Source organism: Tachyglossus aculeatus, chromosome 20 (assembly GCF_015852505.1).
Source record: "Tachyglossus aculeatus isolate mTacAcu1 chromosome 20, mTacAcu1.pri, whole genome shotgun sequence".
NCBI lineage: Eukaryota > Metazoa > Chordata > Mammalia > Monotremata > Tachyglossidae > Tachyglossus > Tachyglossus aculeatus.
In genome coordinates this window covers 12,464,657-12,485,429 of record NC_052085.1, presented here as the reverse complement: position 1 = coordinate 12,485,429, position 20,773 = coordinate 12,464,657, and the positions used below count along the sequence as shown (strand labels likewise).

Below are 20,773 nucleotides of genomic sequence, written 5' to 3'. Positions count from 1 at the left end.
GATTGTTTCTACCAACTCTGTTGTCTTGTTCTCCACCTAGTACTTAGTATGGTGCTTTGCACACAGTAAGCGCTCAATAAATACCAGGGATTGACTGACTGGGTGACATCATTAGGGAATTACCTTACCCAGGAACATATCTGCTTGCTCGATTACCCAGATCACTTGAAGTGGAAAGTAATTAATAATTAATTAATCAGTAATTAATCATTTAATCAATTCCGTTTACTGAGCGTTTACTGTGTGCAGAGCGCTGTACTAAGCGCTTGGGAGAGTACAGTAGGACAGAGTTGGTACAAATGTTCCCTGTCCACAACAGGTTTACAATCAATCAATCGTATTTATTGAGCGCTTACTGTGTGCAGAGCACTGTACTAAGCGCTTGGGAAGTACAAGTTGGCAACATATAGAGACAGTCCCTACCCAACAGTGGGCTCACAGTCTACAGTACTGCTAAGATCAATTAAAACAAAATTATTGCTGCCAACCTGTATGTACTATATAACAGGCAGTTTGAAACAAACACTGGGAAAGTACGCCTTGTGCTCCCCAATGCTTCCAATGATGATGATCAATTAATCAATCAATCGTATTTATTGAGCGCTTACTGTGTGCAGAGCACTGTACTAGGCGCTTGGGAAGTACAAGTTGGCAACATATAGAGACAGTCCCTACCCAACAGTGGGCTCAGAGTCTAAAAGGGGGAGACAGAGAACAAAACCAAACATACTAACAAAATAAAATAAATAGAATAGATATGTACAAGTAAAATAAATAAATAGAGTAATAAATATGTACAAACATAAATACATATATACAGGTGCTGTGGGGAAGGGAAGGAGGTAAGATGGGGGGGATGGAGAGGGGGACGAGGGGGAGAGGAAGGAAGGGGCTCAGTCTGATGCGTTAAGCGCTTCCTCTGCGCTAAGCACTGGGGTAGATAAAAGATAAACAAATTGGACATAGTCACTATCCCAAATGGGGCTCACCTATAAAGAAGAGAGGACCATATTTTCCCCCACTGAAGGTGAGTAAACTGAGGCACAAGTTAAGTGACTTGCCCAAGACTACAGAGCAGGAAAGTGGTAGAGCCGGGGTTAGAATCCAGGCCTCCTGACTCCCTATAGCTTGCGTTCTTTCTGTTATGTTTGTACATATTTATTACTCTATTTATTTATTTTACTTGTACATATATATTCTATTTATTTTATTTTGTTAATATGTTTGGTTTTGGTCTCAGTCTCCCCCTTCTAGACGGTGAGCCCACTGTTGGGTAGGGACTGTCTCTATATGTTGCCAACTTGTACTTCCCAAGCGCTTAGTACAGTGCTCTGCACACAGTAAGTGCTCAATAAATACGATTGATTGATTGATTAGGCCACACTGCATCTCTATTGGATAGACTGGGTTAGGAAAAGCAGCGTGTCCTAATGGAAAGGTCACAATCTGGGAGTCAAGGGACCTGGGTCCGAATTCCCAGGTCCTTGGGGAAGCCACTTAATTTCTCTGTGCCTCAGTTTTCTCATCTGTAAAATGGGAGTTAAATACCGGTTCTCCCTTCCAAGACTGTGAGCTGAGGCCCAGTTCTTGGCACATAAAGAGCACTTAACACAATTTCCTTCATTATTATTATAATTATTATTATTGCTATGATTAAATTAGTAATTTTGGTCACTTAAGTGGAATATTTGGAAAATCTTACTAAAGAGCTGAGTCATTTCAATAATAACCCGCCCCACTAATGAGAAATTTGAGCATCCCAAGATTTAATGTCATGAACTTACAGAACGAGACACTCTGTTCTCCCTCTCGCAAAAATTATACACTTGCAGTCTATGGTGTTTGGACATTTTGATCCACAAATCATTTTCCTTAATCCCAACAGGTGCCTACTACAGATCAAGATTAGGACATACTTCAAACACCTAGCTGTTTACAAGAATGGAGCTAGTCGTGTCGGTGGAGAAATGGTGTTCTAAGCACAATCTGTTGCTTGGGAAGTAAAGATAATTATATTTAGGGGCTACAGTCAGTGAGCGAGAACAGGCAATAGCATCAAACCCTTTGTGACACCGTCTTAACGTTGCCATCATTATCTTGTGCTTCCCAAGCGCTTAGTACAGTGCTCTGCACACAGTAAGCACTCAATAAGAGCCCCTCCTCCCCCTCTCCATCCCCCCTGCCTTACCTCCTTCCCCTTTCCACAGCACATGTATATATGTATATATGTTTGTATGTATTTATTACTCTATTTATTTATTTATTTTATTTGTACATATTTATTCTATTTATTTTGTTAATATGTTTTGTTTTGTTCTCTGTCTCCCCCTTCTAGACTGTGAGCCCACTGTTGGGTAGGGACCAGGTCTATATGTTGCCAAATTGTACTTCCCAAGTGCTTAGTACAGTGCTCTGCACACAGAAAGCGCTCAATCAATCAATCAATCAATCATATTTATTGAGTGCTTACTGTGTGCAGAGCACTGTACTAAGCGCTTGGGAAATACAAGTTGGCAACATATAGAGACAGTCCCTACCCAACAGTGGGCTCACAGTCTAAAAGTGGGAGCCAGAGAACAAAACCAAACATACTAACAATAAATACGATTGAATGAATGAATTATCTTTTCAATTTGGCCCCTTACGATGTCTTCTTCATGTCGATGATGACCCTCCTACCATAAAGGATTACATTTTTGTTTTAGGCCTATTTTGTCTATAGATCAATTTTTGAAACAGATAGTCAAAGAGCTTTGGAAAAGTAGAAAATACAAGTAAAGAAAAGGAGAGTACCCACGACCAATTTGAAGATAAGTACAGTCATCATCTCCCCCTCCAGAGTAGCAGCTCCTTGTGGGCAGGGAACATGTCTACCAAGTCTACTGCATTGTCCCGTCGCAATCACCTAGTGCACTGCTAGACACAGTAAGCGCTCAATAAATACCATTTGACTGATTGATTGAACTGGCTTTTTACAGTACATTACACAATAATAATAATAATAATAATGATGGCATTTATTAAGCGCTTACTATGTGCAAAGCACTGTTCTAAACGTTGGAGAGGTTACAAGATGATCAGGTTGTCCCACGGGGGGCTCACAGTCTTCATCCCCATTTTACAGATGAGGTAACTGAGGCCCAGAGAAGTTAAGTGACTTGCCCAAAGTCACACAGCTAATTGGCGGAGCCGGAATTTGAACCCATGACCTCTGACTCCAAAGCCTGTGCTCTTTCCCACTGAGCCACGCTGCTTCTCTGCCACCCACCTATAGATGCATTTAGATGCTGAAAACACCCTCTCTTTCTTTGCTACTCAATCAAAAGTATTTACTGAGAACTTACTGTGAACACAGCACTGTAATAAATGCCTGAGAGAAGACAATGGATATATGGTCCTTCACCTTAAAGGCCTCACAATCTATAACAATATTCTGCAGCAAGCTTCATGGGCACAGAAGGGGCCCCTTGAATATTTCTTAAGGATGATGGTTTGGAGCACTGAAAATCTAGTCCAATTCATTTTAACATTCAATAGCTTTTCTTTATTCCAAATTTGTGCCATACTCATTCATCTTCATGAATAGTACCATTGTTTTTTAACTGCACAGTACAGTGTCATTTCAATAAAAGGTTGATTATGGCTGAGTCTTCTAAAACCAAACACGATCACCAAGAGAGTTATTAGGATATTTTCTAGGGAAAGATTTCATATTCTTAATACATTTATTTTGTAAAATGTCTTAAGCCCAGGATAGGAGACAGAGTATCTGCTCTCCCTACTGAACAAAATCGTTGTTCTTCACCACTTCATGTGGATGCTAAAATATTGATAATAATACTGACCGTACTGGTTAAGCACTTATGTGCCAAACACGGTACTAAGCGCTGGGATGGGCTCAGCCATCATCATCATCATCATCAATCGTATTTATTGAGTGCTTACTGTGTGCAGAGCACTGTACTAAGCGCTTGGGAAGTACAAGTTGGCAGTCATTTTGAGGGTCTCATTTTTGATAGCTAAAAAATGGCATTTTATTTAGCATAAACCTCTCCATACTACATGAGCATGGAAGGGAAAACAAGGCAGTGTTGCCTAGTAAACAGAGTACGGGCCTGGGAGTTAGAAGGACTCCGGTTTTACTCCCAGTTCCACCACTTGCCAGCTGCGTGACCTTGGGCAAGTAACTTCACTTTTCTAAGCCTCAGTTCCCTCATCTGTAAAATGGGGATTACAACTGTAAGCCCCATGTGGGACAGGGACTGTGTCCAACCTGATTAGCTTGTACCTACCCCAGTGCTTAGTACAATGCCTGGAGTGTAGTAAGCACTTAAATCCCATTTTTTAAAGAAGGGAGGCCCTCTACCTCACTTGAAAACTCCCTCTTTGGCTCACTTACACAGAAGCAGGCAACTGAGCAATGTAAAAATACCACCTGGAGGCAAGACTGTTCCACACCATCCATGCTGGGTCCTCAATCAATCGTATTCCTTGAGCACTTTCATTCATTCATTCAATCATATTTATTGAGCGCTTACTGTGTGCAGAGCACTGTACTAAGCGCTTGGGAAGTACAAGTTGGCAACATATAGAGACGGTCCCTATCCAACAGTGGGCTCACAGTCTAGAAGGCCTGTGGGCTCAAAGTCTAGTGGGCTCACACTTCCTGTGTGCAGAACACTGTACTAAGAGCTTGGGAGTGTACTAGTGCTTAGTACAGCTCACCGCACCCAGTAAGCGATCAATTAATTCCACTGATTGATTGTTCGATTGATTGGCCAACTCTATGAGGAGCAGAGCGTGAATCAAGTTCCAGGTTTTTAGCTGTAGACTGCCAATTATTTAGCTTCAACAGAATTATGAAATGGTAAGGTTTGGTATCTAATGTTCTTAACTGTGTTGCCTACCCACAAACTACATAATACAATTTCTGCAAAAGAAAATATTTTTAATCACGATAAAAATCAGAGGGGAGGAGACGACCAAATTTGGCTTAAGCACACATTATACAACTAACAAATCATCTCAAAAGGACAATAGGAGAGTTATAGCTTAGATTTACAGATCTGAACTAGTCACATACGATCCTTTGTTCAAATTATCCAGTGACTCACAAAAGCCAACGGTAAAACATAATGACCCTGTGTTTCATGATTAGAACACATGAAAACTAGAGACATGATTATTTAAAAAAAAAAACTTTAAAAATGTGAATGTTCTTTTATACTTCAGTAATTGGGGTTGAGATTCAGTTTAGATTTGGCTTAGATTAGCCTAGATTTGGTTGGACTACTGCAAAAATGTCGCAACGGTGTCACTGAATTACGCTTTGTGATCAGGATGAACAACACCGCTTCAAATCTGCCTCGGCATCAGCACCCACATTTGCCATCAGCGGGCACGCTTGGGGCACCGCAGGAGGGGATGGGTACAAATCCCATCTCCTTCAGTAATCACCTCCACAAATCGCAAAGCTCACAGTTTCATCCTGCACAAGGAGACTAGGATGTAGGAATTAGATTGTAAACTCCTTGCGGGCAGGGACCATGCCTACCAACTAAAGCTGTATGGGATTCTCCCAACCACTTAGAAACAGTGCTATGCACATAGTAAGTGCTCAGTAAATACCACAGATTGACTGACTGAGATCTGTAACGTGCTGTCACATTTCAAAAGCTGATCCTCTGTTTTAGAAGCGCTGTTAGCTTTGGGAGTAGCAAACTTGCAAGATTGTTTTGAGAAAAGATTGTATGGAATTTTCCCTTCTTGACAGTAAACATTCCCTAATCGTTGCAGCCACAAATATGCTTTAAACGATGTACTTTCCCAAAGTCAAAATATGCTAGGCTATAAAGCATATGTAGCCCTCTGGGAAAATATAGGCAGCTTTTTGGAGAAGGCCCTGTCTGCCTGAAACTCTTCTTGGAGAAAATCAAATTTGGCATCCTTTGATACTTTTACATCAAGGATTTTTAACACTGGGCTAAATTACACCACCATTCTTAGGCTTGGGATACAAGAGATTATCTTGAAACATCTCTTGGCATTGAAAAGCAGGAACACACAAAAAAGCATATTCTGTACCCTTAATTTTGACATATCCAGAACTTCTGAACTAGCATTTTTCTGTTCCAGAAGAGCAGTGGCCCATGGAATCCAGAAAAGGGCAAAGCATTCTTCAATCTTGTTTCTAATAACAGCAATAATAATAGTACTGATAATTGTGGTATTTCCTAAGCATTTACTATGTGCCATACACTGTATTAAGCACTGGGGCATTCATTCAATTGTATTTATTGAGCGCTTACTGTGTGCAGAGCACTGTACTAAGCGCTTAGCACTATACTATACAAGACAGTCAGGTCCCACTTTGAGTTCACAGTCAAAGCAAGAGGGAGAACAGGTATTGAGTCTCTATTTTTGCAGACGAGGGAAACGAGGCATAGAGAAGGGAAGTGACTCCCAAGGTCACACAGCAGGTAAGTGGCGGGGCCAGGATTAGAACCCAGGTCCTCCAACTCCCAGGCCCGGGTTCTTTCCACTAGGTCACGCTGCTACCTCGAGCTGGTAGATTTCCCAACTCCATTCCCTGATGGAGAAACTCCTCAGATGGATCACTCCATTCTCTGACGGATCATCCCTGGAGGACCTTTCTTCACTGGGTTCTAATCCTGGCTCCGCCACTTGCCTGCTGTGTGATCTTGGGCAAGTCAATCAATCAATCAATCAATCAATCGTATTTATTGAGTGCTTACTGTGTGCAGAGCACTGTACTAAGCGCTTGGGAAGTACAAGTTGGCAACATATAGAGACAGTCCCTACCCAACAGTGGGCTCACAGTCTAGAAGGGGGAGACAGAGAACGAAACCAAACATATTAACAAAATAAAATAAATGGAATAGATGTGTACAAGTACAATAAATAGAGTAATAACTTCTCTGTTTCTCAGTTACCTCATCTGTAAAACAGGCGTTAACACTGTGAGCCCCATGTGGGACAGGGACTGTGTCCACCCCGATTAGCTTGTTTCTACCTCAGCTCTCAGAACAGGGCTTGACATCTAGTAAGCGCTTAACAAAGACCATCAGCAGCAGCAATCTCCAGGTCTTCGGGATCACAGAGTTTCATTTGCTGAGTCAGGAAGGTTATTTAGACAGGAAATATCATGATAATCCTTACTCGAAAGAAAGAATCGAATAGGAACCATGGAATTCTTCACCACAGGCAAATTCAGCGGGAAAGTAGACAAGCAACACTTAGAAGGAATTACTGGTGAATCTGAGTCTTTGTCATTCTTTGGGACTCTGTCCTCAGACCGACCTTCAATGACTGAACCTACGGTAATTGATACTGGTGTCACTGCCCCTATATCTGTGATAGTGGCAGAACTAAACCTGCCGCCTCACTTTGCTAATGTAGCTTTGTAGTTCAAAGCCAACTAAAGCACGTAAAAAAATGATGGGGCACAGCGGGCTGTCAGAAGCTCATTTTTCCATTCTAATTTTTTGTGCTTAACAGTGCTTGGCACATAGTAAGCGCTTAATAATAATAATGATGGCATTTATTAAGCGCTTACTATGTGCAAAGCACTGCTAACAAATACCATCATTATTAGTAGTAGTAGATGAAAAATGATTTTTTTTCCTACAGTGGTTTAGCAAAGTTCGTTTTAAAATATCATTCCTTGAGGTATCAATCAGTCCTACTTATTGAGCGTTTACTGTGTGCACAGCACTGGACTAAGTGCTTGGGAGAGTACAGTATATACCGTATTATACCATAGACACATTGGTAGACATGTTCTCTGACCATAACAAGCTTTCCGTCTTGAGGGCGGGTGGGGAAGAAGTCCACTATTCTGGTGGCCTTGTTTTTTGGGGGGCTATTTCACTGCTTATTTGCCCTGCCTTGGAAGAAGGGTAGTGAAGGAAGAGGAAAAGGATTAAATCTCCAGTCAAATTTTCTACTGTATTCAGGTGTCTTCCCTGCCACCTTGACTATTTTTCCTTTAGAAGAAAAAAGGGCATATTTTCAAATTGGTAATTTGATTTATTTCTCCAGGCTAAAGTAAATGCATCTTTCTGGACTCCCGAAAGCATTTTCAAAAACATGCTAGTCGTATTTTTTGAGCATTTACTATGTGCTGAGCACCGTGCTAAATTCATTCAATCGTATTTATTGAGTGCTTACTGTGTGCAGAGCATTGTACTAAGCACTTGGAAAGTATAATTCAGCAATAAAGGGAGCAAGTCAGGGTGACGCAGAAGGGAGTGGGAGAAAAGGAAATGAGGGCTTAGTCAGGGAAAGCCTCTTAGAGGAGATGTGCCTTCCAAGTCTTTATATAAAACTATTTGAAAAAGAAAGAATACATCTCTAGACTGGAAGCTCATTGTGGTCAGGGACCATGCCTGCTGACACTGTTGTATTGTACGCTCCCAAGCATTTAGTACAGGGCTCTGCACAAAGACCTCAGTAAATACCATTGATTGATTTAGGATAATAATATGCCCTCCTAGAAATCCAAAGTTTATTTTGTTGCTAGGGTTACTTGAAAATAAAAATCTAAAGATATTTTGCCTAAGCTGAAGTTAACATTAAAAAAATTAAAATGAATTTATTCAAAACAACTCAAAAAAAAAGTTTAGCGTTCCAGGGTGACAGGAATATTTATGTTTCTATCAACCATAAAATCAGGGCTTGCAATTTGTGTTTTAAAACAAATCTTAATTTTGGCATTTGGGATTTCCAAAGCCATTTTAATTTTCTGTTTTTCTTCTTGCTACTCATAGTGACCTCATTAAATAGTCCATGAGCAATAGGAGTAAGTGTTCTTTTTCTTGGATTTGGGTTGTTTATGGTGGAAGATTCATTTGTTTAGCTTTTACCAGCCCAAAGAGCCAGACGAAAATTACCAAAGGGCAGGGAATCAAACCCAATTTTCCGGCTTAGAAGACAGGAGGTGCCCACAAAATAACAGATTTACCTAGAGGCGGGAGTTGCTCATGATTAAAAACAGGAACGCAAAACATCCTTTAACATCAATGTTAAAATGGCTTACTCAGTCTAACAGTTTAAAATAGCAACACCTTTCTGGCAAAAAGAAGTTCTTAAAATTATTTACATCTCTTGAAATAGTTGCTGTGAACAAGATTACCTGGATATAGGAAGACTGAAAAACAATCAAGTTAGGGGACACCCCGACTATAGAATTCCACCATGTGGAGAGGAGATAGCTGTCACAGTCAATCTATACTGGGTGAGGAAGGAAAATTCAGGATTCCCAGAAACACGGTATCAATCAAAGGTATTTACTGAGTGCTTACTGCGTGCAGAGCTCAGAACTAAGCGCTTGGGAGAGAACAATACAAGAGAGTTTGGTAGTCGTGATGCCAGTCCACAAGGAACTCAATATTTGGTAATATGGACACCATTATTAAGATAACCCTCTCTCAGGGTCACTCCTGGAGAGTTTCCAGTACTCTATCAGTCTCGACTAAGGAAGGGAGAGTCAAGCAGAGGCCTGCCCAATCCATTCCTAGCTTGGCCAGTGGCTAGCGAGTGGATGGCAATCTGCTACAAGTCAAAACTCACCCATGCTGGGCAGCAGTGGCACGGGAGAGTCGAGGGCGGAGACTCAAGTTTACTGTGTGGAAGGAGGCGATGGTAAACAACTTCCGTCCGGATTTTGACCAAGAAAAGCCTATGGATATACTACCAAAACGATTGCAAATGGAGAGCGGGGCGTTCTGGAAGAGATGTGTCCGTGGGGTCGCTATGGGTTGGAAACGACTTGACAGCATAAGACAAGACATTAAGATAATATTGGATTTTTCAGCTGAAGGAGGAGCAGGATGGCCTAGTTGAAAGAACACAGGACTGGGGGTCAGAGGACCTGGGTTCTAATCCCAACTCTGCCTTTTGTCCGCTGTGGGACCTTAGGCAAGACGTGTAACTTCTCCATTCCTTGGTTTTCTCATCTGTAAAATATGGATTCATTGCCCACTCTCTCTCCTAGACTGGGAGTCCCTTATGGGACAGGGATCGTGTCCTAAACCAGCGCTTAGTACACTCCTTGGCACACAGTAAGACTTAACAAATACCGCTATTTTCATTAAGGCTGCATGGAATCCTCTTTTCACTTGCTCACAGCATGATTCATTTTGCAAAAAAATAGATGTTGATGCTGACTTCATGAACTAAGAATTACTTGGGCAAGTTTAAGAACTCTGAAACAACAGTAACTGACGCGTAGTATTACATTCAATTCAATTGTATTCAATTGAGCGCTTACTGTGTGCAGAGCACTGTAGGAAATACAAGTATTTAACAAATACCTTTAAAAAAACAAACAAAAAACCCAGTATTTACAGAGCTCTTCTGTGGGCAGAGCACTGGACTGAAAACTTGAAGAATGGATCAAAGTAGTATGGTACATTACCCCTACCTTCAAAAATTTTACAATTTAAGAGGACCTTTAGGAAACAGAAAAAGTGTACTTTAAAATTGTTTTTAAAGTTGAAAGGCTCTTGTTCCCAGAAAATTTTAAATGGTGGAAATTTAATAGTTGATGATGTCCAAGAGGTGAGAGATTCCTGACAAGGATGACTTGTTTTTGTAAATTTTGAGAAAAAAACACGTAGCTTGGGCACAGTTTGGGGCTTGGGCTAAATGCTGTATCTGTCAGGCTGCTGGGAAATTTTAAGGTTCTTTTTAAAATGTATTTATGGTACTTGTTAAGTGCTTACTATGTTTCAAACACCGTTCTAAGCAATGGGGTAGATACAGGTTAATTTGGTTGGACACAGTCCCTACCCACTAGGCTCACAGTCTAGGTGAATTCTCACTATAACTCTTTTAAGCACATTTCCAGCGGAATATCTCCACTGAACTCTTGCCCGAACCTCTTCCTTCAGAGGAGGTGCCACCTCAAAGCCAGTGGCATTCTACTCCAGTGCTTCCCAACCCGGTCCCGGCAGCTCATTCCCAATAATACTCAATCCTGGAAAACTAGAGATCTCACAGACTGGCATAGTCCGTGCAGAACACTGGAGTAATCAATCAATCGCTTATTGAGTGCTTACTGTGGGCAGAGAATGGTATTAAGTGCTTGGGAACTGTACTAAGAGGAGATACAATTTAATCAGGTTGGACACAGTCCCTATTCCACATAGGGCTCAGAGGTTCTTACTAAATACTCAAATATTCTCTATTCCAACCAAGCATACATCAATTCAGTGCACTTCCCAAAAGGCAAGGCTTAGATATACCTGCCTATGTAGGAAAGGGCGCACAGGAGATACAAAATAATAATAATATCAACAAGTATAGTATTTGTTAAGCGCTCACTATGCACCAGGCGCTGGACTAGATACAATATAAGCAGAACGGACACAGTCCGTCCCACATAAGGCTCACAGTTTAAGGGGAAAGGGAAGATTAGATATTTTATCCTGAGGAGGAAACTGTGGCACAGGTAAGTCAAGTGACTTTCCCAAGGTCACCCAGCAGGTAATAATAATAATGATGGCATTTATTAAGTGCTTACTATGTGCAAAGCACTGTTCTAAGCGCTGGGCAGTGGTAGCGTTGGGATTAGTGCCCGAGGCTACTGGCCCAGGGCCATGCTTGTTCTAGGGTAGTCTTCCTCCCAACCTCCCCCTTAGATGATGAGGGGGGGACAAAAGGTAGGCTAAGGATATTACGCTCTTTAACCTGTCTGAAAAATTACTTATCTCCAGCACTCCAGAAATGTCCCAAGTGGTTTTGCTGCATTTCCATGAGGGCAAAAAAAATTACTGAAATACATAAGTGGCTTGGTTGCTTAATTTTATCTCATTTCTGATCTCTGCTGGCATTCCATGGAATTTTCCAAAGCAGTTTATTCGACAGATGTTTTTAACTAATGGCAATGCAATGGATGACTGAACCTCTCTAGCGTAAATAAAGTGATGACACCAGAAACAGAGTGGCCTTTATTGAGTGACTTAGAAAGATAGCTCTTTGGTGGAAGAAATGGAGCTTGCAATGATTATTTTTAAATGTTATTTGTTAAGTGCTTACTATGTGGCGGTTACTGTTCTAAGCCCTAGGGCAGATACAAAATAATCAGGTTGGACACAGTCCGTGTCCCACATGGGGCTCACAGTCTTAATCACTATTTTATAGATGAGGGGACAGAGACACATAAAAGTGTCACACAGCAGACAAGTGGCAGAGCCGGGATTAGAACCCAGACCCTTCTGACTCCCACGCCCGTGCTCTATCGACTAGGCCACACTGCTTCTCATTTCAAAGAGAAGCAAGCATATCAATAAAGCATGTGTGTTTTCTATAATCACTTTGGAACAGCTGTGTAAACCCCCAGTGGGACAACCTGATCACTTTGTAACCTCCCCAGTGCTTAGAACAGTGCTTTGCACATAATAAGTGCTTAATAAATGCCATTATTATTACCAGAGACAACGGCGGAGACTCAAGTTTTTACTGCGTGGAAGAAGGCAATGTTAAACCACTTCCGTAACCTTACCAGGAAAACTCTACGGATACATATACCAGATTCACCTTATGACAGAAGATGGGATGTTCTGAAGAGGGTGTGTAACCGGAGTCGCTGAGTTGGAAACAACTCGATGGCATTTGAAGGAGAATGAAAAGTGGTATTTAATGAGCGCTTACTAGGTGCAGCGCACCTTGTTAGGCTTTCAGGAAAGTCCAATTAAACAGAATTAGCAGACACGTTCCCTGCCCATAACAAGCTTACATTCCAGAGGGAACTACGGATTTGCCTGAAGTGAGATTTCCTTTCTGACCTACCCTCTTGCTCTATCTTCTCTCTTATTAGGAGAACTTCCTACATCATTCATAAGAATGTAATACGCAAATACACATTCTTCGGTAGTTTCCTGTTTACAGATCCTTTTTAAACCAGTCTGACAGGGATCAAAAGGGTTAGCCTTAGGATTTGGGTGGCCACGGGCCAACTGGCATCTTGGGGCCTGGAGGGCAGATGGGGTGGAAATACGTGCTACTGTGGATTTTCTTGACTTCTGGAAACGAGGCAGTTTAATGACTAGGTCTACTGAAGCAGTAAAGAGCACTGTGGTTTGCTCCTCTTCTCAACCTGAGCCTAGAGCTGAAATAATAATAATCATAATGATGGCATTTGTTAAGTGCTTCCTATGTGCCAAATACCGTACTAAGCACCGGGGTGGATGTGAGCAAATTGAGTTTGGTTTTGTTCTCTGTCTCCCCCTTTTAGACTGTGAGCCCACTGTTGGGTAGGGACTGTCTCTATATGTTGCCAATCTGTACTTCCCAAGCGCTTAGTACAGTGCTCTGCACATAGTAAGCGCTCAATAAATTCGATTGATGATGATGATGATGAGCAGGACACAGTCCCTGTCCCATGTGGGGCTCACAGTCACAATCCCCATTTTACAGATGAGGCACCGAGAGGTGAAGTGATTAGCCCAGGGTCAGCCAGCGGACAAGTGGCACAACCAGGATTAGAACCCATGATCTCCTAACTCGCTGGCCAGTGTTCTAACCACTACGCCGTGCTGCTTCTCTGTGAAATGGTGGCTTCAGTAGGAACTACCCTAAACCCTCCCAATCAGGGGAAGGAAATATCCCTTATTGTCTCCTCCCCCCGGGCAATGCCACGCATGAGGGAGGGCACAGATGCAGCACCTTCTTAAAACCGGTGTCCCTGATAAAAATAATTCTATTTGTGGTATTTGCTAAGACCCTACTAAGTGCCGAGCACTATACTAAACACTGGGATAGAGACAGATTAATCAGTACATACCACTGATTGATGTCAGACACAGTCCCTGTCCCACGTGGGACTCTCCCTCTGAGAAGGAGGGAGAACGTGCATTGAATCCTATTTTACAGATGAGGAAACTGAGGCCAGAGAAGGTAAATGACCTGCCCCTGGTCACACAGCAGGCCGAGAGCAGAGCCAGGATTAGGGCTCAGGTGCTCTGACTCTCAAGTCTGTGCTCTTTTCACTAGGCCACACTGAGACTCAAGCTCTGGGAGGGTATGCAGACGTCTCTAGCCCGCGAAACCAGTTTGGTTGATCCATTTAAAGACACCTTTCTCCACTCTCCTCCTCCTCCTCACTTCAGGACACAAATATATTGGATGAGAAATGGAAACTAGACTAGACACACGTAAGGTGGGACTAGTATTCCCGGTTAGTCACGAGGGGATGTGTTTCAGGAAGATCCAAATAGCAGGTTACCACTCCACCGACTGACATGAATCCAAAGATGCTAAGTAGCTCTCTCTAGTACTTGAATGTGGCAGAAGCCAATGGAGTTGCTGGAACTCAGACACCAAGTTTACAGACCAGAAATACCAAAATAACTAGTCAGGCTCAAAATAGTCCATGTTTGGGAGTAGAGGGCCTAAATAGAATACACCGCCATTTCAATATACAAAAAGAGCAATAATTCTTGGAAGAAAGGAGGAAACTTTCCTCACTCTCCCTTATCTCCTTCCCTAAAAGGAATTCTTGACCTGACATCGGGGTGAGCTTTTCTCCCACCCGGTTGGGCTATGAGTTCTTGATGTTGAAACAACTTTATTTGCTTCTGTAACTGACGCTACATGGTTCAGATCGGGAAGAAGTGCAAATTCAGAGAAGTTAAAAGCATGTCCTGAATATTTCACACTTCTAAGCACAAACAGAAACATCCGTCATCTTTTTTCGTTTTGCTTACTCCCCTTATCTCCTCACTCCTACATTCTGCAGTTCCTCATTACTCTTCTCCGATTCTCTCCATTTCCTTCTTCTATTCACTTATGTTTCTCCTTCTCCTTTTAGCGCCTTCCTCTCCTCTCTGACTCCCACCCCAAAGGGGTCATTAGTTGGAACATTCTGACAGTCATGAAAGGAAGAAATTTAAAACATATGTGAAGGGAAGCAGCGTGGCCTAGTGGAAAGAGCCCAGGCCTGGGAGCCAGAGGATTTGGGATCTAATCCCAGTTCCTCCACTTGCCTGCTGTGTGCCCTCAGGCAAGTCACTTAACTTCTCTGTGCCTCAGTTTTCTCAACTGGAAAATGGAGCTTCAATATCTGTTTTTTCATCCTACTTTACTGTCTCCTGCCTTAGCTGGTGCCTATCCCAGCACTTAAAATAGCGCTCGACACACAATAAGCACTTAAATAACATTAAAAAAAAGTCCTCCTCAAATTTCTTGGGAAAGAGCCTGGTTGAATGCTCACTGTGGTCAGGGAAAATGTCTTCCAGCTCTGTTATACTGCACTCTCCCAAGCACTTAGTACAGTTCTTTGCACACAGTAAGTACGCGACAAATACAGAAGCAGAGTGGCTCAATGGATAGCGCATGGACCTGGGAATAAGAAGTCCCTGGGTTCTAATCCCAGCTCCGCCACTTGTCTGCTGTGTGACCGTGGGCAAATCACTTCACTTCTCTATGCCTCAGTTTCCTCAGCTGCAAAATGGGGATTCGATACCCGTTCTCTCTATTTAGATCACTAGTCTGCTGTGGGATAGGGACTGTAGTCAGACTAATGACCTTATATCTACCCAAGTGCTTAGTACAGTGCCTGGCACAAAGGGAACTCTTAAATTCCATTAAAAAAACCCTGTACACCAATCATCCCCATCCCCATGTTAAGCAGCAGTTGGTGCCAACATGAGCCAGCCAAGCTTGGCAAGGGAAGGGACAACTCTAATCCCAGCTCTGCCATTTGTCTGCTGTGTGACCTGGGGCAAGTCACTTAACTTTTATTTGCCTCAGTTACCCCATCTGTAAAATGGGGATTAAGACTATGAGCTCCATTGGGACAGGTACTACATATTGTACTCTCCCGAGTGCTTAGTAGAGTGCTCTGCACACAGTAAGTGCTCAATAAATATGACTGAATGAATGACAAGCTACTCAGGCTCCCAAGAGCTAAGACAGACAGGTTCCCCACCAAAATGAGTTTACAGTCTCGAGGGGGAGACAGGCATTAATAAACATTATTTATAATATAAAATTTAGATATATATTAATAATTTATCAGTCATCATCAATGGCATTTATTGAGGGTTTACTAAGTGCAGAGCACTGTACTAAGTGCTTGGGAGAGTACCAGACAACAGAGTTGGCAGACATTTTCTCTGTCAACATTGAGTTGACAGTCTAAGGCACAATGTAAAATATCCAAGTCTTCTAGAAAGGAAAAAAAAGGTCTGATAATAGCAATAATAATAATAATTATAATAATAATAACGTGGTATCTGTTAAGCACTATGTGCCAGGCACTGTACTAAGCCCTGGGATGGATACAAGCAAATCAGGTTGGACACAGTCCCTGTCCCGTGTGGGGCCCACAGTCTCAATCCTCATTTTACAGATGAGGAAACTGAGGCACAGAGAAGTAAAGTGACTTGCCCAGGGTCACACAGCAGATGAAACTTGCCCATGTTTTCAGATTCCTCCCTGCTTTCAGCTTCTCCTCCCTCAGCTGCCCCGATCATTTGGCTACGAAATCATACTCTCCAGGTTTCCCCTCTCCTTTAATGGTGACCCATTTCTCTCCCATTTAAAGCAGAAACTCTGGATCATTGACTTAAGGTTCTCAATTGGTTCTCACCCTCCTCCTTACACACTCCCTTCTCCCACTGCACCCTAGCTTGCACCCCTTGTTTCACTCAAGTCACCCCACTCACTGTACCTCACTATCAGCTCTCTTGCCTCCAATTTCTTGCTTTCACCCTTTCTCCTAAATGGAATTCCCTCTCCCTACAAATCCACTCCAGGCAACAAGTCTCTCCATCTTCAAAGTGTTCTGAACTCCAGGAGGCCTTCCCGGATCACTTTTTTTCTGTCCCAGTCATTATTCCCCAATTACCATCGCAATATCAACTATAAACCAATGTTTTCAAACCCACCCATAGACTTTTTTGTGGAATGGCATATAAAGCCTGCTATTTAAGCACTAATTTAAGCTACCTACCCATTTAACCTCTCCTCAATCTGTAAATTATTTTGTGCCTGTCTAACCTACTAACGTGCAAACTCCTTGAGGGCAGGGGATTGTACCTCCTTAGCTGTTCTCTGCCAAGCGAGTAAAACAGTTATCTGCACGTAGTACACGCTCAATAAAAGCTGTCTTGCTTTCCCCCTCTCTGCCCTGTGTTTCACCATAAAGTTTTGTCGTTTGAAAGACCAAAGGCAGTTCATCAAATGCAATAAAAATGTTATTTTTATACTCCCCAGCACCCCCCTTCACCCTGAAAATGCTCCTTTTGAATATCTCAGATGGTTGGCTTTGTTTTTCTGGTGGAGGAATGATACTACTTTAGCTAGCTCAGTTAACCCATTTTAATTCAAAACAGAAATGAGCCCAAAGAATTCCTTTAATCAAGAAGAGCAAATCTCAACTCACTGAAAGAAGAAAAGCAAATCAACTCAGTTCTTGCTACACTCCTCTCAATTAAAACACAATCATGTCTCTAAGAACTCAGTTAAAAAAAGAACTTTTTGATAAAAAATGGACAAATGATTCACTTCATTTCTTGACCACCTCCTCAGAATGCTGTCAGGAAATAAATTTTCAGAATGGTGAATTCCAGTCAGGTGAACAGCAAATAAACAACTACAGGAATAGTTGTGAGAGCATTTACTGAATGCTCTTTGGGCGCAATACACTGTGCTAAGCACTTAAAAGGTTCAAAACAAAGTGATGCATGCCCTGCACCCAGTGAAAGAAATATAAAATTTGCAGAATATTCTACATAAATAATTGAATGTTTGAATAAACGTATATACAGAAGCGCTGAAGGGAAGCATCCTCAGTATGTGCTAGAGATGATTGGGGTGTTCAGATGACTGGGGATTCGGAGAATTAATCAGGGAAGACTTATTGGAAGAAGTGGGATTTTTTGGGAGGGGGTGTCTACCTACCCTGTTATACTGTTCCCTCCCACAGTGCAAAAATACTGCACTCTGCACACAGTAAGCACTCAGTAAATACTATTGATTAATGGATTGATTGGGAGAAGAGGACCGAAAAGACGGGGAAACAGAGCCAGCTTCTGACATCTGCCCACCTCGAGGTGGAGAAAAATTTGCGGCTTGTCTGTGGTGAAACACAAACTTCAAATGTAAAGCATTTTGGCAGGTGGCCTCTGGAGCAGCATTTTTTTTTAATGATATTTGTTAAGCGTTTACTCTGCACCAGGCACTGTACTAAGTGCTGGGGTAGATGGAAGCTAATCAGGTTGGACACGGCCCATGTCCCACATGGTTTTAATCTCCATTTTACAGATGAAAACTAAGGCACAGAGAAGTTAAGTGGTTTGCCCAAGGTCACCCAGCAGACAAGTGGCAGACCATCCTTCTTACCATTCCCCTCCTCAACACTTTCTTCCAGTGTCCTTGGTTCTGATTTCCATATCCTTGCCTTGGCTGGATGTTCTTAAATTCTTCAGTCCCCCTGTGCCACACCCCAGCATGCACCTCAGAGATGAAATTGGTCCTGAGGGGAGGGACTTTTTTAAAAAAATGGTATTTGCTAAGCACATACTGTGTGTCATACACTGTTCTAAGCGCTGGGATAATTACAAGTTTATTAGGTAGGACAAAGTCCTTGTGCCACATGGGGCTCACAGCCTAAAATAGGAGGGAGAACAAGTATCCCCGTTTTACAGTTGAGGAAACTGAGGCACCGAGAGAAGTAACTTGCCCAAGGCCACACTGCAAGTATTTGAGAGAGTGGGGATTAGAACCCAGGTCCTTCTGACGCCCAAGCCCGTGCCCCTAGGCCACACTGCCTGCATTCACGTGGTGACTGTCAGTATTGGTTGTTGGTCTAGACTGTAAGCTCATTATGGGCAAGGAATGGGTCTTGTTATATTGTTGTGTTGTACTCCCCTAAGTGTTTAGTACAGTGCTCTGCACACAGTAAGTGCTCAATAAATACGATTGACTGAGTGGCTGGTCCCAGTGGGGAGTCTGAGGGAGTGAAGCATGTAGGAGTGAAACTACAGCTCAGAATGAGGGAGAGGGAGGACGTCTTGTAAAGTTGGGAAAAGGTAATTTGGCATCACTGGGCAATCTCAACTGCCCCAAATCACCATGACTACAGTTCTTGGGAGAGAGAAGGGCTTCCTTAAAGGTGGTCATATATGGAAGGCTTTTTTTCAAATCACCTCACAGTGCTGTCTGAGTTCAATAGGCACAGTGCATTGTTACCTTATTTAGACTGAGGAAAAAGAGACTTTGAGCAGGCGCTCACACTAGTCCTGTCAGGAAATGGTCTTGAAGATCAGGCAGGAATTTCCTCTCAGGAAGAATTCCTTGGGTGGGATGTTTTATTTTACCTTTGTTGCCACGTCACATTGACAAATGGTGATAGTTGATTTTTCTTGCTCTTTTGAATTTACATATGGATGTGAGTATGATTTCAAGCATGACTTCAGCCCTTCCAATCATCTGTAATTAAAACATTCCTCCTTGCAAATGGAAACTCAGAACTTGAAACGCATATAAGCAGCTCAAAGAGGCTATATAAACTGATTCTTGGCAAGTCAGCTCCATAATGATGCGATCTATCGAGGGTTTGCTCTGTGCTAAGCAGTGTGCTAAGTGTAATGTAATCTAATGGCTCTGGGAATCAGAATTTGGGAGCATCTACCTGCTCTTTTTTTAATGGCATTTATTAAGCGCTTACTATGTGCAAAGCACTGTTCTAAGCGCTGGATGATAATTTTGATATTTGTTAAGCGCTTACTATATGCCAAGCACTGTTCTAAGCACTGGGGGGGAGACAAGGTGATCAACTTGTCCCGGGTGGGGCTCACAGTCTTAATCCCCATTTTCCAGATGAGGTAACTGAGGCACAGAGAAGTTAAGTGATCTGCCCAAAGTCACACAGCTGATAAGTGGTAGAGCCGGGATTAGAACCCATGACCTCTGACTCCAAAGCCCACGCTCTTTCCACTGAGCACCGCTGCTTTTTGAAAATCTCCAGCAAGAATCCACCTTGCTCCAGAGGGAAAAGACATATACACTCAGTTTTTGTAAACTACCATTATAATTCAGGGGAGGAAAATAACCTTTTTTTCTCCCTGAAGAACACATTACTTTTGAAAAAATGGCTAGTTCTAGTCTTCCATTTGCATCTGTTTGGACGGTCCAAGTTTATGGAACAAATTGGAAAGGCAAGGACTGTGTCCAACTTGATCTTCTATCTACTCCAGTGCCTTAGTACAGTTCCAGGCACATAGTAAGCGCTTAACGAACACTATAATAATAATAATGATGGCATTTGTTAAGCGCTTACTACGTACAAAGCACTGTTCTAAGCGCTGGGGAGGATACAAGGTGATCAGGTTGTACCACGTGGGGATTCATTCATTCAATCATATTTATTGAGTGCTTACTGTGTGCAGAGCACTGTACTAAGCGCTTGGGAAGTACAAGTTGGTAACATATAGAGACGGTCCCTACCCAATAGCATTAAGACTGTGAGCTCACAGGCTCACAGTCTTAATCCCCATTTTACAGACGAGGTAACAAGCACAGAGAAGTTACATGACGTGCCCAAAGTCACACAGCTCACAAGTGGCAGGGCCGGGATTAGAACCCATGACCTCTGACTCCCAAGCCCGGGCTCTTTCCACTGAGTCACACTGCCACTATGGTTAGAGCAGAGAGCCATCTCACAAAGTGGATTGAGTCTTTCAACTCCTCAGTGAGGAGGGTCATTTTTTGGTTGTTGCTGTTGAAACTTACGCTACCAATATGA

General features: G+C 42.5%; 1 protein-coding gene and 1 non-coding gene across 2 annotated transcripts in view; one reads left to right on the top strand and one right to left on the bottom strand.

The window, feature by feature from the left end:
- Positions 1–20,773, bottom strand: part of COL4A2 (collagen type IV alpha 2 chain) — a 171,263-nt gene that overhangs the window by 138,074 nt on the left and 12,416 nt on the right. The window lies entirely within an intron of this gene.
- Positions 9,444–9,581, top strand: LOC119941738. Its single transcript, XR_005455318.1, has one exon. It is a non-coding gene; the product is annotated as a small nucleolar RNA SNORA7 (small nucleolar RNA).